The sequence below is a fragment of the Bemisia tabaci genome, chromosome 3, assembly GCF_918797505.1.
Source record: "Bemisia tabaci chromosome 3, PGI_BMITA_v3".
Classification (NCBI taxonomy): Eukaryota; Metazoa; Arthropoda; class Insecta; order Hemiptera; family Aleyrodidae; genus Bemisia; species Bemisia tabaci.
The window spans coordinates 45,450,417-45,467,810 of NC_092795.1; the positions used below are offsets into that span (position 1 = coordinate 45,450,417).

At 38.0% G+C, this 17,394-nt stretch overlaps 1 protein-coding gene and 1 long non-coding RNA gene across 2 annotated transcripts in view; one reads left to right on the top strand and one right to left on the bottom strand.

Annotated features, from left to right (window-relative positions):
• The window catches only part of LOC109030636 (ATP-binding cassette subfamily G member 4), a 122,750-nt gene that overhangs the window by 85,614 nt on the left and 19,742 nt on the right, over window positions 1-17,394 (top strand). The gene's annotated exons all lie outside the window — the stretch shown is intronic.
• LOC140224270 (uncharacterized) lies at window positions 4,361-12,156 on the bottom strand. Its single transcript, XR_011899569.1, has 2 exons — window positions 9,656-12,156; window positions 4,361-5,930 (listed from the first exon to the last, which is right to left on the bottom strand). It is a non-coding gene; the product is annotated as an uncharacterized lncRNA (long non-coding RNA).

A 17,394-nucleotide genomic window follows, 5' to 3' on the forward strand; every position in this document is an offset into this window, starting at 1 on the left:
CAGTGTTCCAAAAACTCACTAAGTCCTAGCATCCGTAATTAGTAACGTTTAGCATACACTTTATCGCCTGGCTATTGCTTAATCGCCGTCGGCTATAAAAGGCTATAAGAAATTGTGTAGCCGGCTATAGAAGCTATTGGAAATCTTACAGCCGGCTGTAGGTCTATGGTATTTTGGAACACAGATTCTACTGCCAATTTTTACCAGGGATGTAATAAACTTATGCCTTTAAATGAAAATTAAAACCACATTTTAAGTTTTTGAATTAATCACAAGGCTTCTGAGTCAATTTTCAACACCTTAGTGTGTCTAGGAGGCCTCAATCAAATATTTATTATTCATTCACCTTTTCAATTTTAAGAAATTTTGCAAAATCGTTGTTGCGTGCTGCAAAGCGTTGAAGCCCAATCGAATTGCATTCCATTGAATATTCGAAATCATTTGAAACATAGGCCTTGCAGCGGTGCGTAAAGTCAATTAACTAACGTGCTGTGCAAACTCAACTTCAAGTGGTTCCATAAATTGGAATTGAATCACTGGTCGACTTGTTCTTCGGCAAATTCAAACCAGTTTATTATCCTGACGACATTATCAAGTATCAACAGAAAAATCTACTGTATGCGTTAAAAAAAGAAAAAAAAATCAGGTTTTGACAGGTGAGATTTTTATCATCCTCATCGCGCAATCTGGTTTTTGTTTGGTCTTAGTCTTTGCACACCTTTAAAAATCGTCACTTTAATGTGTTTTGTAGTAAAGTTTAAACTTCCATCAAAGAAATATCTGCACGTTTATCGTTGCTTACTCTGGAACACTGATGTGTTTAGTCTCACGAATTTAATTACTAGGAGACAAATCCGTTTTTCTCTCTCTCTGCTCCTACTACTTTCGTCACTTTGCATATTTGGTTATATAGCTTATGGGGAAAAGTGAGGCAATCGATGTTTCATAAGGGCTTATCAATGGTGTAGTTGCGCTGGTCACAGAATCGTGTTTTGATGCTTGATTCTTGTAGATTAGCTAAACTGCAACTTTCTACGTTGAATATAAACCAAAATATTACCCTTAGAAATGTCGAGTTTTTGACGGCATCCACTGCAGTAGTGAAACTCCTGGTTCCTACCAATTCGCTTTGATCAGTCAGTGTGACGCACATTTGCACTGGTTACTCAGCGTTAACTCGGATAAAATCAATGTGGAAGAATCCAAAAGTGTCACTACCGCAGTGGATGACGTCAAAAATCCGTCTTTTCAAAGAGTGATATCTCGGTTAATATTATGAACGCAGAAAGTAGCTGTATTTTCAACTAATCTTCGAGAATCAAGCATCGAAACACGATTCTGTGACCAGCGCAACTGACCTATTGCGTTAGCTCAATATGGCTGCAAATATATTTTAGTAAAGTAATGACATAATTCCACAGATTTGATCATCCACAGGGAAAAAGGACTACGCACACGCAGGCAAAATAATTAAATGATTGCAGACCTCTCAGTCTTTACTTTCGTTTTACAATCCCAGACTCATTTAAAAAGAAAAATGCATTTACCTACTCGCAGATATCGTAGACTTATTAATGTTTCTATTTTCTTAAAGTTAGTCCGGGACTGTCTGACCTTTAACCCCTTCCAGTCAAGATAAGTCGCACGCGCATTTGAATTTTAAATCGGTCGATTCTGATCCGTTACAAATACGAGTTTATGTATGTGGGGTAATGTATTTAGAACCAAGCCCAGCTCAATTGAGAGCAAGCGCCCAATTTGAAATTGTAATTTGATTTTCCATCGAGCGGCCGAAAATTGAGGTGCATTATGAAGAAAGAAAGCGACGCCTGAAAGTATTTTTCCCGGAGATCTTTGTTCTCTCTTCGATGTGTCCCCTTGGATGAGCTCATAAGTTTGTTTCTATTTTGATAAACACAGTAAAATGGAAAAACTGTGGTACACACTGAACACTAAACACACTAAAATATCCACAAATTTCATATGCATAACTTTCCTCAAAAATACGCGTTTTATCCGGAAAAAGTTGTCAACTATTGAATGTTCATACGGGGTTCTTCCTTAAGATCGCAGCATAGGATGGGCTTCAGCAGTCGGCGGTTTAACCCAGAGAAATTCTGCATACTTAATCATGGATGCTCAAGCCTATTCCGTGCTTTTTCTTGTTCTTCTTTTTTTTTTCACAACTCTAAACTTAAAATAAAGCGATGATGCGGCGCGAGATTAATAAATTCACGCGTGATGACGTCTCGTTCACTTTGAACTTGAGCTTCAACCTGGAGAGTCATTGATCTCGCGATCCGCGCGAGCCAAACTTACGGCGAGGAAAACATGCAGGCCGAAGAAGAAGAAGGTCGAATAATTAGCGGATTAGTGCAAATCCGATGCATCAGCACTCGCCGCGATGATGAATGAACTTTTTTCAGCGGAAAATATCGGCCCGTGATTGATGGAATGATGCGGTGAATGTGTCACCGTCAAAATTGCTAATCACCACGTACTACGAGTGTGCGCTTATTCTCCGTTACACGAAATTACAAATGGTGAAATTAGAAAAATGCGTATTGTATCGCTAGTAGCGACGTTGCAAATGTCCTACCATATTTTACTTCTCTCGACAAACAACCGATTGATTTCACACCGCAGAAACTTGTGTGATTTTTTTAGTCTCTCCACACTGAAAAAACACTGAAAAAAAATATGGTAGATTTTACCATACTCTGACACAGTGATACGAATATGGTGATGAATGCTCGACTCTATGGTAGCATTTACCATATTTTGGTAACAATCACCAGAGTGTTTGGTGAATATACTACTATAATTCTGGTTATTTCCACCAAATAGTATCCCTGTGTAAAAAATCAAGTAGAATAATAGTAAATGTCACCATACTTTTTTTTCAGCGAAAACTCCGGTTGTGGAAACCGCACTTACCACCTTTTGCTATTTAGGCATTTGTCGCGCTCCGGGTTCAGAGGTCAAAAGTTCTGGGTGTAGCACCTGGAGCAATTGAAGCTACGGCTCCAGCACTTTCGGCTCTCGGCCTCTGAGTCCGGAGCAGACGGTATGTCTATTTCGGAATGGGCAAAAGAAACGCGATCAATACGTCTTATAATTCTTACAATTTTGGGGCTATGACGAGTTCCGGTTCGGTATGTACTTCTGGTCATCGAAGGAGGATTTTTTTTGGAGGGGAGCAGGGAGGGGGCACCCGTACCCTTCCAAAATATCGAGGTTTTCAAATGAGGATCCTACACGTGTTACACGCGTATCGAACGTCTCTTTCGCCCAACCCGATGTAGCCAGTGGCGTGGCGTGCTTTGCGATGTATCGATTGTTATGCCTTTTAATCCTATGGAAAAAGATCGATATACAGGGTGTTTGCAGCGAACATCTTAATAATCGATTCTTTATCATAGGTTTAAATGGCATAACAATCGATACATCGCAAAGCGCGCCACGCCACTGGATGTAGCCCGTGACTTTTTTTTATCGCAGGATCATTCTCTGAAAATATCATAATCTAACAACTTGATATAATCTTACTAATCATGATCTAATTTTAAAACATAATTAGAAATTTTAAAAAATCGTAATCAAGGCAATAAGCCCAGCTAGTTCCATGAGAAATATGATGCTTGCACACAAACATGCACTTCGCTTATTTACTGAAAAAAATGTTCCTGCTACATTTGCTTTGCGGCAATTGTCCTTGAATTAACTGGCAATATCTTAAACACAACAAAGCGCCGTCTCCTTGAAATAACAGGGCTTCTGTTCGAAGCTCGGAGATTTTTTATTGTTTCAACGGAAACTTTTTTTTCGCAGCATATTTAATATGGATGTCTATTATTTTCATCGGAAATTTAGTTCCGTGCAACTGCTGTGCGTATAAATTGCGAGTAGTAAAACAATTGTGAGATTTTTTCATCAGGTTTCGTTCTTCTGAATGACCGGAGGACGTTCAAATAGGTATCATATGCCGCACTTGGAAAGGAGGAAATTATTACCTGAGATGCGCGCGCGCTCCAAGAAAAGAAAGGACGGGTGATTGATAACAGAGCGGTCAAAAAAAAGAGGGAAAGAAAAGTTGAGCAGATTCTGAGAGATGAAGATTATTGAGCTGGTTAATTTATTCTCAGCAGATTCAATGCAAGAAAGTATGAGGGGTTCTGCTTAGCCTTATATAATTTACAACGATTGCAGGACGCTCAAATCATTATATTACAGCTCTATATCATTTACCGATCGTTAGGAGAGGGAAAATCTTACTTGAGCTGTTATGCGTTCCGAAAGGAGAAATATAGGCAATTCGCGTGAGTTACGAAACCAGTCTAAATTTAAAAAAAAGAAAAGATGAAAGATAATTAACATATATTTGAAAAGATAAGGATTATTGAGCTATGTTTATCCTCATTAGAAAATTTGATGGAAAGAGAGGAGTAATGATCTCCGCCTGGGTTACATAATTTGCTAGGGAGGGGTGTTCAGGATCGCATAATTGATTTGTGTTTCAAGCTGAAGAAAAGAGTGAAAAAGGTGCGTTACACTATCATTGAACGCCCCATCGGCAGTAATTAACATACAAATACCAATTTTTTGTGTATAGAAGTGTGCTGTAGAATTCTCATTTTAACCGAGGTACAATAATTTTTATTAAAGAACTGCCCTTAACATTAGTTGTGGCAGCTCATTTACGGTTAGATTTTGTTTGCAACATTGTTGCTCCAGCTGCGACCAAAATTGAGTAAAAAAATAAAGGAAATAATTAAATAAGAAAAAGTGTGTTGGTACCTTTAAATATGAAAGAAACGATAATTCCATGCAAAGAGCTAAGTCCAACTTCATGTCAGTTAATAAATCGGAATTAGTTAACTTATTTAGATTACAGAGATTAATAACTTATTTAAAATGTAAGGGTAGATAATTCTCAAGAGGAGAAAATCACTCAAATATTAGGAGGTGGGTCACGCCATTTTTATGAAACGATTTTTGGTCTTAGGAAGCTGGTATGAAAATGATCAAGTTCAACATCTTTATGTAAGTGCGTTGAGTAAAAATAATACAAGTATATTTAATTTGTGAGTGTGGAGATTTTTTCCTGTCACTACTGGGGAAGGCGTTGGTGTAAGAAACAGTATTTTAAGAAATTTCCATTATAAGAAAACTTCACGGAAAAAAATAAAATTGCTGATTTATAATTTTGTAGTTAAAAAAAGTGTCCGGCATCTCAATGTAGATTTTACAATAAGAAAATGCTAATTTGACCACCCCCGTGGTTATATTAGTTTTCCACCATTTTAAAATGTAAATTTTTAACATATTTTTTAACAACTCAATTGTTAAATCAGCAATCCATATTTAATCGTGTTATAAGTTCCTGAACACCTACTTTCCTTAATTTTTCTTTTAGTGCAGTCTTGCATACTTAACAAGATGCAGCATTACGCTTCCTCATGAATGAACGATACGTACTTTGTATGGAAAACTTCTGCAGACTGAGACTGGTAGGACCATTAATGTCACTATTCATTCATGCTCATCACGATGCGCAATTCCATCGACGATAGGGGACGTCTTTTTTTTCTAATTGATCGGCCGTCAATCATAGTGCAGCCCCCCTGGGCAATGATGTATGACAAATGATCATCCAGCGTTTCATGTCAAATGCCATATTCCCAGCACGTTGCGCAAATCTCATCAGCGCGGGAAAATATGGGAATCGGAGAGAAAAATGCGCGCGAAAATTAAAGACTCATAGCCGCCCCCATGAGAGCAAGTTGGCTAATGAAGATATCTCAGTACTCAAGTGCGTGTGTTTTGATTTGCGTGGTCATTTATCCGTGCGTCAATCGCATCATTAACTTCCGTTGACATCATCGCTGAATCGTTTGATTTTTATGATTTTCCCATCGAACTTTGTTCACCTGCAAACCAACATACTATTACAGTACTATCAAATTCCTAATCGCTTAATTAGAGTTAATGCGCTGAACGAAGAAGTTCGATGTAATACTCAGCTGATTGACTAAAATACATGTCAGCTTTTGAATTGGCGGGCTTACGCAATTTTTGTAATTATAATTTTCGCTAAACCGCAGGAGGATATTTCCGGTATTTATTTTGCTCAGTCAAGAAATGTTAGGTCAAATTTCATAGAGTGTCATAAATACCGGAAGTATTATTATGTTGTTTAGCAAAAATATAAATTCAAAAATTGCGTAAGCCTCAAAATGTATATAGAATTCTGGTTCAATGGGACTCATAATGAAATGGGTATGAAATATTTCGTTCGTCCTTGAATAACTAGAACGGTTGTAAATTCCACGATAGATTTATAAAGTTATTAATAATATTCTTCAATGTTGAAATAAATAAGCTTAAAAAAGTAAAACCTGTGGGGTGACTCGTTAACCAATGTAACCTGTCTGCCTGCCAGGAACCATGTACACGGAAACGATTCGAATAGACCTAGAAGAATGTTCTAAGCGGAAACTCAAGAATCAATTTTCAACAAAGACTGATAGAATTATTGGGGAAATTTGAGATCTCAGAGTCCGGAAAATAGGACACTCACACAATGAAAAAACAAGCGGGGCTGTATGAAGTGACTAAAACTCTGCATACACGTGGGCTATTGTTCGGCCATCCACCACATTTAGGTATAAATATATTTTTTTTTTGTGGAGACCGGCCATTTTTCAAAATTTTTATTCTAAACCCTTTAAAGTGGAATCGACGGCAGCTGCACCCTCAATCAGTGTTGAATGTGCGCGGTGCTCTATCGTTACTCGTTCGTGTCTTCATTTTCCGTCTTAATGGATGGAAATGCGTATTTTAACGTTTGAAGTATTGTAAGACAATTTTAGGATTTATTGACAAAATCATGTGGTGAAATTATAGTTCAAAAAGCAGCGTGTAAAGTTACAAAACTATGGACCAAGCTATAAGGGTTGGACTTGTTCAGTGAATTAACTCAAAATAATCAGAAACCAACATTTCATGAGCATTTTTAGCTGAAAGTTACGGCTTTTGAATAAGTTAGGATTTAACTGGGTCCAACCTTGGCTGTTCAATTTATTTGAGTTTATTCAATTTACTCTTTGAAACAGAGACACTTGATTTTTGAAATGTTGCAAATTGTGTTGGTATGTTTGGTTGGTGTTCCTAAAACACTTCAAATGGGGCATTATCCTCACTGGAAGAATTCTTGGGATTACCACGGATCAACAAAGTCTAACGAAGGGATCTACAACCCACGCCACCACCATCCGACGAGAGGTGAAATTTTTGGCTCTAAATATCATCCTGCAACATCCCACAGCCCAATCAAAAGGTTTGGTGGGGACTTGCATTACCATTCTGGAAACGTGCAAAGGAATCATCCAACGAGTACAACCACAAAATGTTTACTTAACTTGTACTCAAAGCCAAGCATGACTGGGAGATCCAGAGAGTATTGTACCTCGTGTGCTCATCCCGTACACTATCCCTCGACCAGAAAATCGACTTGTGATTATTTTACTCCAAAACATTTTCAAGGAACAAGGAATAATAATATCTTCAACTCTCACCATTACAGACAGCTTGAATCTGTGCTTCCTGCTCAAACAGATTGCTCTCTCCCTTATTTCCCAGGCACCGGGCTTTCCGGAAAGGACGTGGCATTCAGACTCGGCTCTCCTGCTGAAAACTATAATTACGACGACTTTGAGCGTAAAAACTATTGCAAACGTAGCTACTGCGGTCCGTGTGCATATGTTGATCAAAACTCACTCGGTAGCTACCCACCGATACAGAACACTTACACTAATCCGTCATTATTGTCTCAATTTTACTCTAAGCCAAATGAAGACTTCAGTACGATTGATCCGTTTTGCCCGACTCGCTTGCTGAAACGATTGCAGGATGTTCCTTACTGTGATACGTCAAAAACCGAGGATAATTCTCATGATTCGGACCATATGCATCAAAAAGAGAATGACCACAAGCAACTCAAATCTGACTTGTCGGCATGTTCCAGTGATTTTTCAAATGGTGTTGATATAAAAACTGTGAACTGCCTTTGTAAATGTTTGAAAGATAAAGACTGCCACCATCATGAGTCTCATCGTCGGTCTGATGATATTTCTGTCGAATCAAAGAGCAACCACAAAGATAGTCACAACAAAAATTCCGAAGAAAATTCAGATGTTGATATTAAAACTTTAAACTGTCTTTGTAAATGTTTGAAAGATGAAGACTGCTGCTATCCTGGGACACATCGTCAGTCTGATGATAAGTCTCATGATTCGGACCGCATGCATCGGAGAGAGAACGACTACAAGCAATTCAAACCTGACTGGTCGGCATGTTCAAGTGATTGCTCAAATGATGATGAATTTAGAACTGTAAAATGTCTTCGGAAATGTTTGAAAGACAAAGACTGCCGCCATCATGAGTCTCATCGTCGGTCTGATGATATCTCTGTCGAATCAGAGAGCAACCACAACCACAGTCACGACAAAAATTCTGGAGAAAATTCAGACGAATGTGAGGCTTCTTTCGCAGAGTTATTTAAGGAACCTCAAACTAAAGGGTTTTTGCCTATAAATGATTGCGCAAAATCCGAAACTGAACCACCAACGACTGTCGAGGAACTGAAGACCACTACAGAATACCCATCAGAAACGGAAGCAGCGACGACCACCGAGGAACCTAACACAACTACAGAATACCCCTCAGAAACCGAAGCAGCAGAGTACCCCTCAGAAACCGAAGTAGCAGAGAAACCTGACAATGCCTCAGATTCAGAAAATCCATCAAAATCATCCGAGTTTGCAGATGATGCCTCAAGCTACTCGAAGTCATCAAGCTACTCCAGTTCATCAAGCTACTCTTACTCCTCGAGTGGTGCACGATAAGCAGGCGGATAATACCTAAAGATCAATATGTGCAAAGAAATACACTAAAATTCGTCATCTCCTAGACGAAGGGATGTAACTTCATTCCGAGGTTGCTAAATTGGCTCAAGCAATTAATTTTATTATACAAAAATGGATCTGTGCAGTTTGTATCCAAAATTCTTCTGATTTTTGCATGAAATACGAGGGAAAATTGGTGACATTTTCTGATAAAGGTGCCCAAGATTCTTCTGATTAATATGCGATTTGCGAGGGAAGATTTGGCAACATTGAAAAGGAGTTATGTCCTTTCGTGAGGGAGACGACGAATTGTGGCTCAAACTGTAGCCACCTCCGTCAATAATATGTTGGTTTGAGTTAGTTAATTTAATACGACGATCAGCAAATATCGTTAATTTACGTGAAAGTCCAGGAGAATACATTAAATAAGACTTAGCAGCCAAAAAAGTTTTAAAATTTCAGTAATAATTTTTGGGATGATCAGAGTTTAAGGGGTGGGTGTTGCGAGGGAGCTCATTTTGGATTTTGATTCGAGCAGCATAAATTTTTAGGCAACATAGTAAAATATGGTCAATTGGAAGGGGAGAATGTTGACATAAAGAGCAAGAAATGGAGATTTTCAAATGAAATGAAAATGAGGGGAAAAAGTATGGCCGATTCGTTGTCTTGCGATTTGAACTTCACAGATGCGGTGCTTGTTGAAGGAAGTATTGTCGTAAAGTCAATGTTGATTTTAAGAATATACTTGCAAATGGTTAAAAGCATCTGGTCCATGCTCACAGACTTAACTTTCGATCGTGAACCATAAAGAATGGACGCAGTTATTCTGTTACTCCAAAAAAATCAGATTTTTGTAAGTCGTGGTTTGGCAGTTTCACTATAATTAAATATTAAAGATTTCCACTATTTTCTCCGCAGGTAGTGACACTATAGTATTTGCAAGTTTGCAAAAGTTTAGGAAAGCTCGCTACGATGCGTGCTGTTTATCCAAAGCTGTAATTCTTTTGTTGTTCTCCTCATCTCATACGTCAATCAGACAGCGTGTGAACCGCATAAATCATAATTATCGCAAAATTTGCATCTAAATTTCCACTTAATCCCCCCTTCTCCGGCGTCATTTCTCGGATACCACCGCACTTTTACCCGCGTTGCCATATTTTATGACGGAAAAAGCATTTCCAAATTCCTCGCCTGTAAATTAATAAATTTTTGTTTCGATCTGGCAGTTGTGTTCGTTATCTGCCCGAACCGTAATTGCCTTATTGCAATAAGTAGGCAGCGTTGACCGATTATTTGAGGAAAATACAAAATTTACATCAAAGTAACGAACACTTAACCTTGCGGGTTTTAGGAATTACAATGTCAAAATTTTAATAACGGTTTTAATCGTTACTTATCTCCGCAGTGTTACTGCATATACATAAGTACTTAAAAAGAGGAGTGACTTTTTCCTCACGTGGATTTGAAAAATAGAAAATAATCCTAATTACAAAGAAAATTAGCAACATACTTCATACGTCTTTCTGTCATGTCTTTGATTGTCGTCTCTTTAAATAAAGTAATTATAAAACCTCAATTTAAAGTATACATGCATTTACTATGCGAACAAATAAAGTAGTTAAGATAACCAAGGTTGTTTTTTTTAGCAGATATTGATTTTTTACTATTAATTATTTATTATCACAAAAATATGTCGATGGTTGACACACGTCCGTCCAAAATACCTAAAAAAGTAAGTAATCATTCATACTAATACGGTTTAAAAGAACTATTTTAACACCTGTCTGAATTCGATGAACCTTTTAGACTGGATTTGTCGATCTTTTTCGTCAATTCACCTTAAAAATTCGTGTGAAAACCAATGTACGCCTTTCTACTCGTAGAATCAAATTCGCAGAACTAACACTCGACTAACAATATCAGGAGTGCTCTTACACACCAGTAAGCTAACGACTATAGCCTTACAGATGGATTGCAAATAAAACATTTTAAACAAATAATCCTGCATTTTACTGTTTTTAAGTATTTGTTGGAGCCTTCTATTAACTTAAAACAAAGTGTGAAAATAATTTGTAACACGGTATAAGTTTTTCCGATTTAGTGACAGTATGAGAAATTTACGAGTCTTTCAATGAAGCAATTATGGTGCTGAAATCACGCACTTTTGTTCCAATGTTTAGCCAAGTTGGGTAAAAAAATACCACTAAAGCGTATCGTCCTCTTTTTAAAATGGCTAATTCAGCAAAATATGACAACCGAAGTTCGCGCGTGTACATTTTTGCGTGCGAGTTAATACTCGTAGGAGTTCTCTAACCATTTCTCGTGTAAATTACGTAATGTGCGTGATCATTTACAATATGGCCGGACTCATTAATTAAACAAAAATGGCGTTGAAAATGGTTTCCGCGTGAATTCAAAATATTGTTAAACGCTATGTGAAATAGTCACTAATAAAACAAAAGTCGGCAACTACAACCTGCTGATCCTACGGGAGCTAGTTATGACTGAAAATGAAATGAATGGATACATCTTTTCTCTCGCTCGGAAGAAAGTATCTCGGCTGCGCTCTTTCAGTATGTTATTTTTTTGAAGGAGAACAGTCGCACGAGTTAGTCCATAAATTTAGAATTTTTCCTCACAAGGGTATAAAAAATCAATAGCAATTTGATGAAAATTTTTGAGGCGGGTCTCTCATTGTAGGCAAATCAAATGCAAGTGCGAATACTGAAACAGCGCAATCAAGATGCCTCAATCGTGCGGAAACCAACAAAAATGTCGTCAATTTTGGATAATTTCTATGCATATTGACAAAATTACTCCTTTTAGGTGTGCCCCTCGTTTACTGAATTTGAAATCTGGATATTTGAACTGTAGGCCTTTAATATACCCTTTCATAAGGATACACGGGATGAGCGGATCAAATTCTCAGAGAACGTGACACGCAAATAATTCGAAAATGGTCCAGTCATCAAACAAACATGTGATAGAATATTATGAAATTCCGAAAACAGATCTACATACTTTTTGAAATTTTGACATGCATGAACATATTTTTCGTATATACTCCCATTGTCAAAATTATCTGTAAAGACGTTAATAGTCTGTGACGCTGAATGTCTTAAAATATACTAACTAACTAACCATATTAAAAATGCGCATTTCTGCATGTAGTTTGAATATTTTCCGAAGGTGTAGGCTGAGTTTTTAGTCTTGATAACAAGCTCAACGAGTGAGTCTGATGCAAAATACTACAAGACTAGCTGCTCCGGGCGCCCTACGGGCGCCCTCCACAGCTAGCAATGGTGGTGCAGTAGCTTATTTGGAATCGGAGCGATTAGTTGAATCTATTTAATAATGATGATGATTCTGCGGCAGAAGATCAAGGAATTTAACTGCCTCTCTGCGTTACAGGGTGGAGACTGCCATTCTACCGAAAAATGTTATAAAAAGCTCGCATTATTAGTTTTTCTTTTTTTTGTGTTATTTTTTAATTTTTTTTTATTTTTATTTTTTGATAATTTTCTAATGACTATGAGGCTTTTGGGATTTATAAAAGATCGAAGCACCTCTTTGTGCACGATGTTTTTTGTACGGTTGCCTTTGGGAAGAATTTGGACTTCAAAATTTTTGTACGATGTAGCTCGTGAGAGTGCAACATATAGTTGACCACGGCCAAAAACTGTTTGGGGTAAATAAATGCCGACTCGCTTCAGTGTTTGACCCTTAGCTTTGATGATGGTCATGCAGAACGCAATGCGAATTGGAAATTGTCGCCTCTTAAAAGAGAAAGGGAGAGAGGAGTCTGCAGGTGACAAATCAATTCTTGGCAGTGACATTCTTTCACTGGCCTTCTCGACGGAAATGACCTGCAAATCAAGACAATTTTCATAACGTTTCCAGACGATCAATCGGGTACCATTCGATAAACCTTTAGAAACGTTGAGGTTTCTTAAAAGCATGACAAAAACCCCCTCCAAAAGTGTGAGTTTAAGCGGTGGTAAGCCACTAAGATTAAGACTGTCCAAGAATTCGAGGGGAAAATTGAGAGCCTCTCCCTCTTCCTCTACAATGAGCCTGTTAACACTGAAGTACGTTTTAGAGACACCTGAAAGAACTTCAACAACCTTGTCGTTAATTTCATTGCAATGCTTATTTTTAGGGGCCAGAATTGCGCAGTTTGTGAAATCTACGTTCGAACATGAGGAAGCTATCTTTTCCATAAATTTCAGTAATAATATCAGTTTCAGTAATACTGCTTGTCGGTAAATCAATGAATTCCGGCATGGCCTTTTTTAGCAGAAAGGTAAACACCATCACCTATTTCGAGTTAAAATTTTGCAAACTCCGCTTCGTCTTGCAAAGTTCTCATATTTTGAGTAAGTTTTCTGATTTTGAAAAGAGGTCAAAGTGGTGAGAATTTGATTGCATTTTGCACCAATGTTTGGCGAGAAGCATGCGGAACAACGGGTAAAACCTGTCTAAAATCACCACCCTAGACGACAATTTTTCCTCGAAAAGGGATATCATTACCCATTCTCTAAATAAGAAGTCGGTGCGATGCATGCCAGAGCATGCGTGATAACCATGGGAGCTTCGCCCCAAAAAATGATCGTTGTTTTCCGAATAGTCTCAGCCTCTCTTGAGCTAACCGTGAGACTCGACACAGAATTCTCATTCAGAACCGAAGGAATTTTGAATTTGCTATGAACCGGCCGACCGTTAGGTAGCAACGATGCGGCGATACCTGTCCAAGCAACGGAGATGACGTCTAAGTTTTCCTTTGTACAATACGCAGTAAGACATTCTTAAACGAAAGTTTTTCCCGATCCTCCTGGACCATCAATGAAAATCGCATTACACGTGTAAGATGGATTTTGGATGAGACTAATTATTTCAGAAATAATTTGATGTTGCTCTGGGTTAGCGGCAGAAATCATGGAATCATAGTTTTAGGGGGAGGAGAGTCAGGCTCTGACCCTTGAAGATTCAGGTTAATTGGAAGCAATTCCGGAAGATCAAATGATGATATTGAAAATCCATGAAGTCTTAATGTGCTTTCAATAGCAAAAAGCCGATCAACGTAGTCGACCGACCAACAAAATAAAGAGAGAGGAAGAAACGAAGCAAATTTGAAACAAAGTTGGAAAGAGAAAAGAACAAATAAGAATGAAATGTCCATAACAATACATGTTGTTAGCAATACGTGTGCGCACCGCTGCAGTTAATAAGTCAGGGTCAGTCAAACCGCCAGGATGCCTATCAAGAAGTGGTGAAGCGGAGTAGCTGAGAGATTGCGACGGAATGTGGGTGGTGAGTGACGAACGACAATGCGACCCAAACCTTCTTTGAGGTTGGTGGGAGGAAAGCTATACGAAAGAAAACGGAGATAGCCGAAAGAACGTGGTGGGAGGGGTGGCTGAGACCCTAGTGGGGGTATCTAGGGACGGGCAAGCAGGTAGCGGCCAGATGACCGCTCGAAACAGCTGAACTTTACTCGTCGATAAAAGTAAGAAAATTTGAGAAAATCGAAAAAACAATTACAGCCTGCAAATCTACAGATCAGAAGCTTTCATTTAAAAAAAACCCCATGCAAATCGGTCCGGTGGTTCTCTCAAAGTTAATGTCCCAAAATGCGGACTTTAGTCTGAATAAATGGGAGAAAATTTGAGCCCAGCTAAACTTCACTCGTCGATAAAAGTAAGACAATTTGAGAAAATCGAAAAAAACGATCACAGCCTGTAAATCTACAGATCACAGGCTTTCATTTAAAAAAAAACCCCATGCAAATCGGTCCGGTGGTTCTCTCAAAGTTAACGTCCAAAGATTCGGACCTCCGTTTTAATGCATCGAAGACAATTTTAGAAAATTATGGGAGAAAATTTGAGAAAATCGAAAAAACGATCACAGCCTGCAAATCTACAGCTCAGGGGCTTTCATTTAAAAAAAATCCCATGCAAATCGGTCCGGTGGTTCTCTCAAAGTTAATGCCCCAAGATTCGGGACTTTGCATTTTAATATATAGATATTTAAATGCATCCGATTGAGAGACAATGGAGCGTCGATAATCAGGCTATACTGTGTGCATATTCGGAGACTTAAACGCTGGAGTAAGAAAGTAAGCTATATATATATTTTTTCAGATCCATTCCCCACATTATGCCCGCAAGTCACGCAGTGAAAATTTGGATAAATTTATGTAAATGTTTGCTTACTTGCTCATTTATCAGTTGATAAATAAGTCGATAGGCGATAGTTAACAGGCAATAGTGGTATATTCTAACAGACATTGAAATGCTGATTATTTTCCTAATTTCAGACAAAATAATTCATTGCTCCTGCAAGAAAAAATTCTCAGTAAAAAGCACCACACAACAGTATTTTAAACGATTTTTAGCTCCTGAATAGACATTGGTCTTGAAATTTTCAGCATATCATAAAATACAGAAGTTTCGGAATTTCAACATTTGAAAATATGAGAAGCAATTGGAAAGGAAGAGACAAAAAGAGTTCGTAGGTTTGATCAGTTATTTTTCCAAAAATAGTGAAATCTTCGCCATAAACTCACAAAATTTTGTAGACTGTTAAAATTTGACTACCTGGCTAGGCATTTGACAAAATGCCTGATTTCACAATTTGCCTGCGACATAAACATTTTCCCGAATTTCCACCGTTGAAACGTCTATTTTTAAGGAAAGTGGTGAATATTTTCTCATGAATTGTTCAGATAATATATTTATGATTGCGCGCGAAATTCTCTGAAAAATCGGAGGATAAATATTCATAGATTTTCTTGGAAAATATTATTGTAACATAGAAAATTTATCCGCAAATGAAAGGCTTACGGAGTGCTTATCGTTAGTAAAGCTGCATTCTTCAACAAGCATCATCGGAGTTGATGTCTGAGACGCGTGTGTACGTTCGGTCAGTGGCGTGGCGGGAATTACGATATATCGATTGTTATGTAATTTAAATCTATGTTAAGAATCGATTATTAAGGTGTTCGCTGGCACACCCTGTATATCCATCATTTTCCATAGGTTTAAATGGCATAACAATCGATTTATCGCAATTCACGCCACGCCACTGCGTTTTGTTTAGAAATTAATCACTGCTGTTCTACCGTGCCAGGGAAAACGCAGCATAGACCTTCGGACGTTGCCAAATTTTGCTTTATTGTACTTTTTTGTTTCAAGAAAAGTGATGGATAATTTCCTCAGATGTTTAAGATTAAATTATTACAAATCAATTTCTCTTTTATTGCAATTATTGGAAATTCAAACGCTTCAATTTTCCAACGAGTCTGAGACGAAATATTGCGGTTCCAATTTAGAAAAATGGATAAGATAGTACTTGAAGTGAAGATCCAAGAAAAAAATAACTGATAAATAAGTCGATAGTTAATATTTGCCTAAAGGCATTTGAAAAAATGTCTGATTTGACTATTTGCTTGCGGCATTCATACGGCGTTTTTCCTAAGCACGGCAGAATGGATGCAAAGCGTTCCGGTGGTTGACCGCGACCTGCGCGGAAGTTATCTTCCGGGCGGGCTCCAACGTGGGATCCTCCGCCCAGCTCCGGATGAGATTCCGGATCACGAACTATCGACGGCCGTCCGGAGAATGGCAAAAAAACGTGTAAGAGCTGTTTGCTAAGACCTTGCTATTTTAACACCCACTTTTCAACTTTGTGTATGATCCGAGCTCGTGCGAGGACTGTACTTCTTGTCGTCATTATATCTTAAGAACAAAATCTTGTGACATTAGTTTTAAGATTAGCTTTAAGATCACATTAACATCAATGTAAGTAATGCCCCGTAAGGGGCAGTTGTACAATTTTATTTTAATAAAAAAAAAAAATTATATCATATTTTGTTGTTTAATTCATTTATTTGTATAAAAATACATGATAAATACAAGAGTCATCGTCTGGGTGACATACCTCTGACATATATTACGGGTGACATATATCACGTGAGCGCCGATCTCTATTTTGGTGGTAGAGGGGTTGCTTTTTCTTTGTTTTCTCTGGTATAATAAATCATGTCTGATTTCAAAATAGCCTCCTAAAAGAACATACATTTTTTGAAATTAGAAGATTGTCAACAAAGGGAATAGGTATTCTTGTTTTCCTTGCATTTGCAATTTTGGCGCTTACGTGATTTTGAAAATAATCGGTTCAATTGAGATCGCTATGAGAGACGGTTCATAGAGCGCCTGGAAGTACTATACTGCCGTGCTAAGGAAAAACGCCGTATGAACCTTCAGGCGTTGCCAAATTTCCTTGGATAAAACGCACATTTCCAGGTGAGCTTATGAATATTTCTCTTCCAATTTTCCGGACAATTTTGCTCGCGACTCCTCCGAAAAGTCCTGAAAATTTCAAGGAAAAATATTCATAACTTTTCTCAAAAATAAACATTTTACTGAGGGAAATTTGGCAACTCTCGAATGTTCATACGGCGTTCTTCCTTAGCACGGCAGTACAGAGG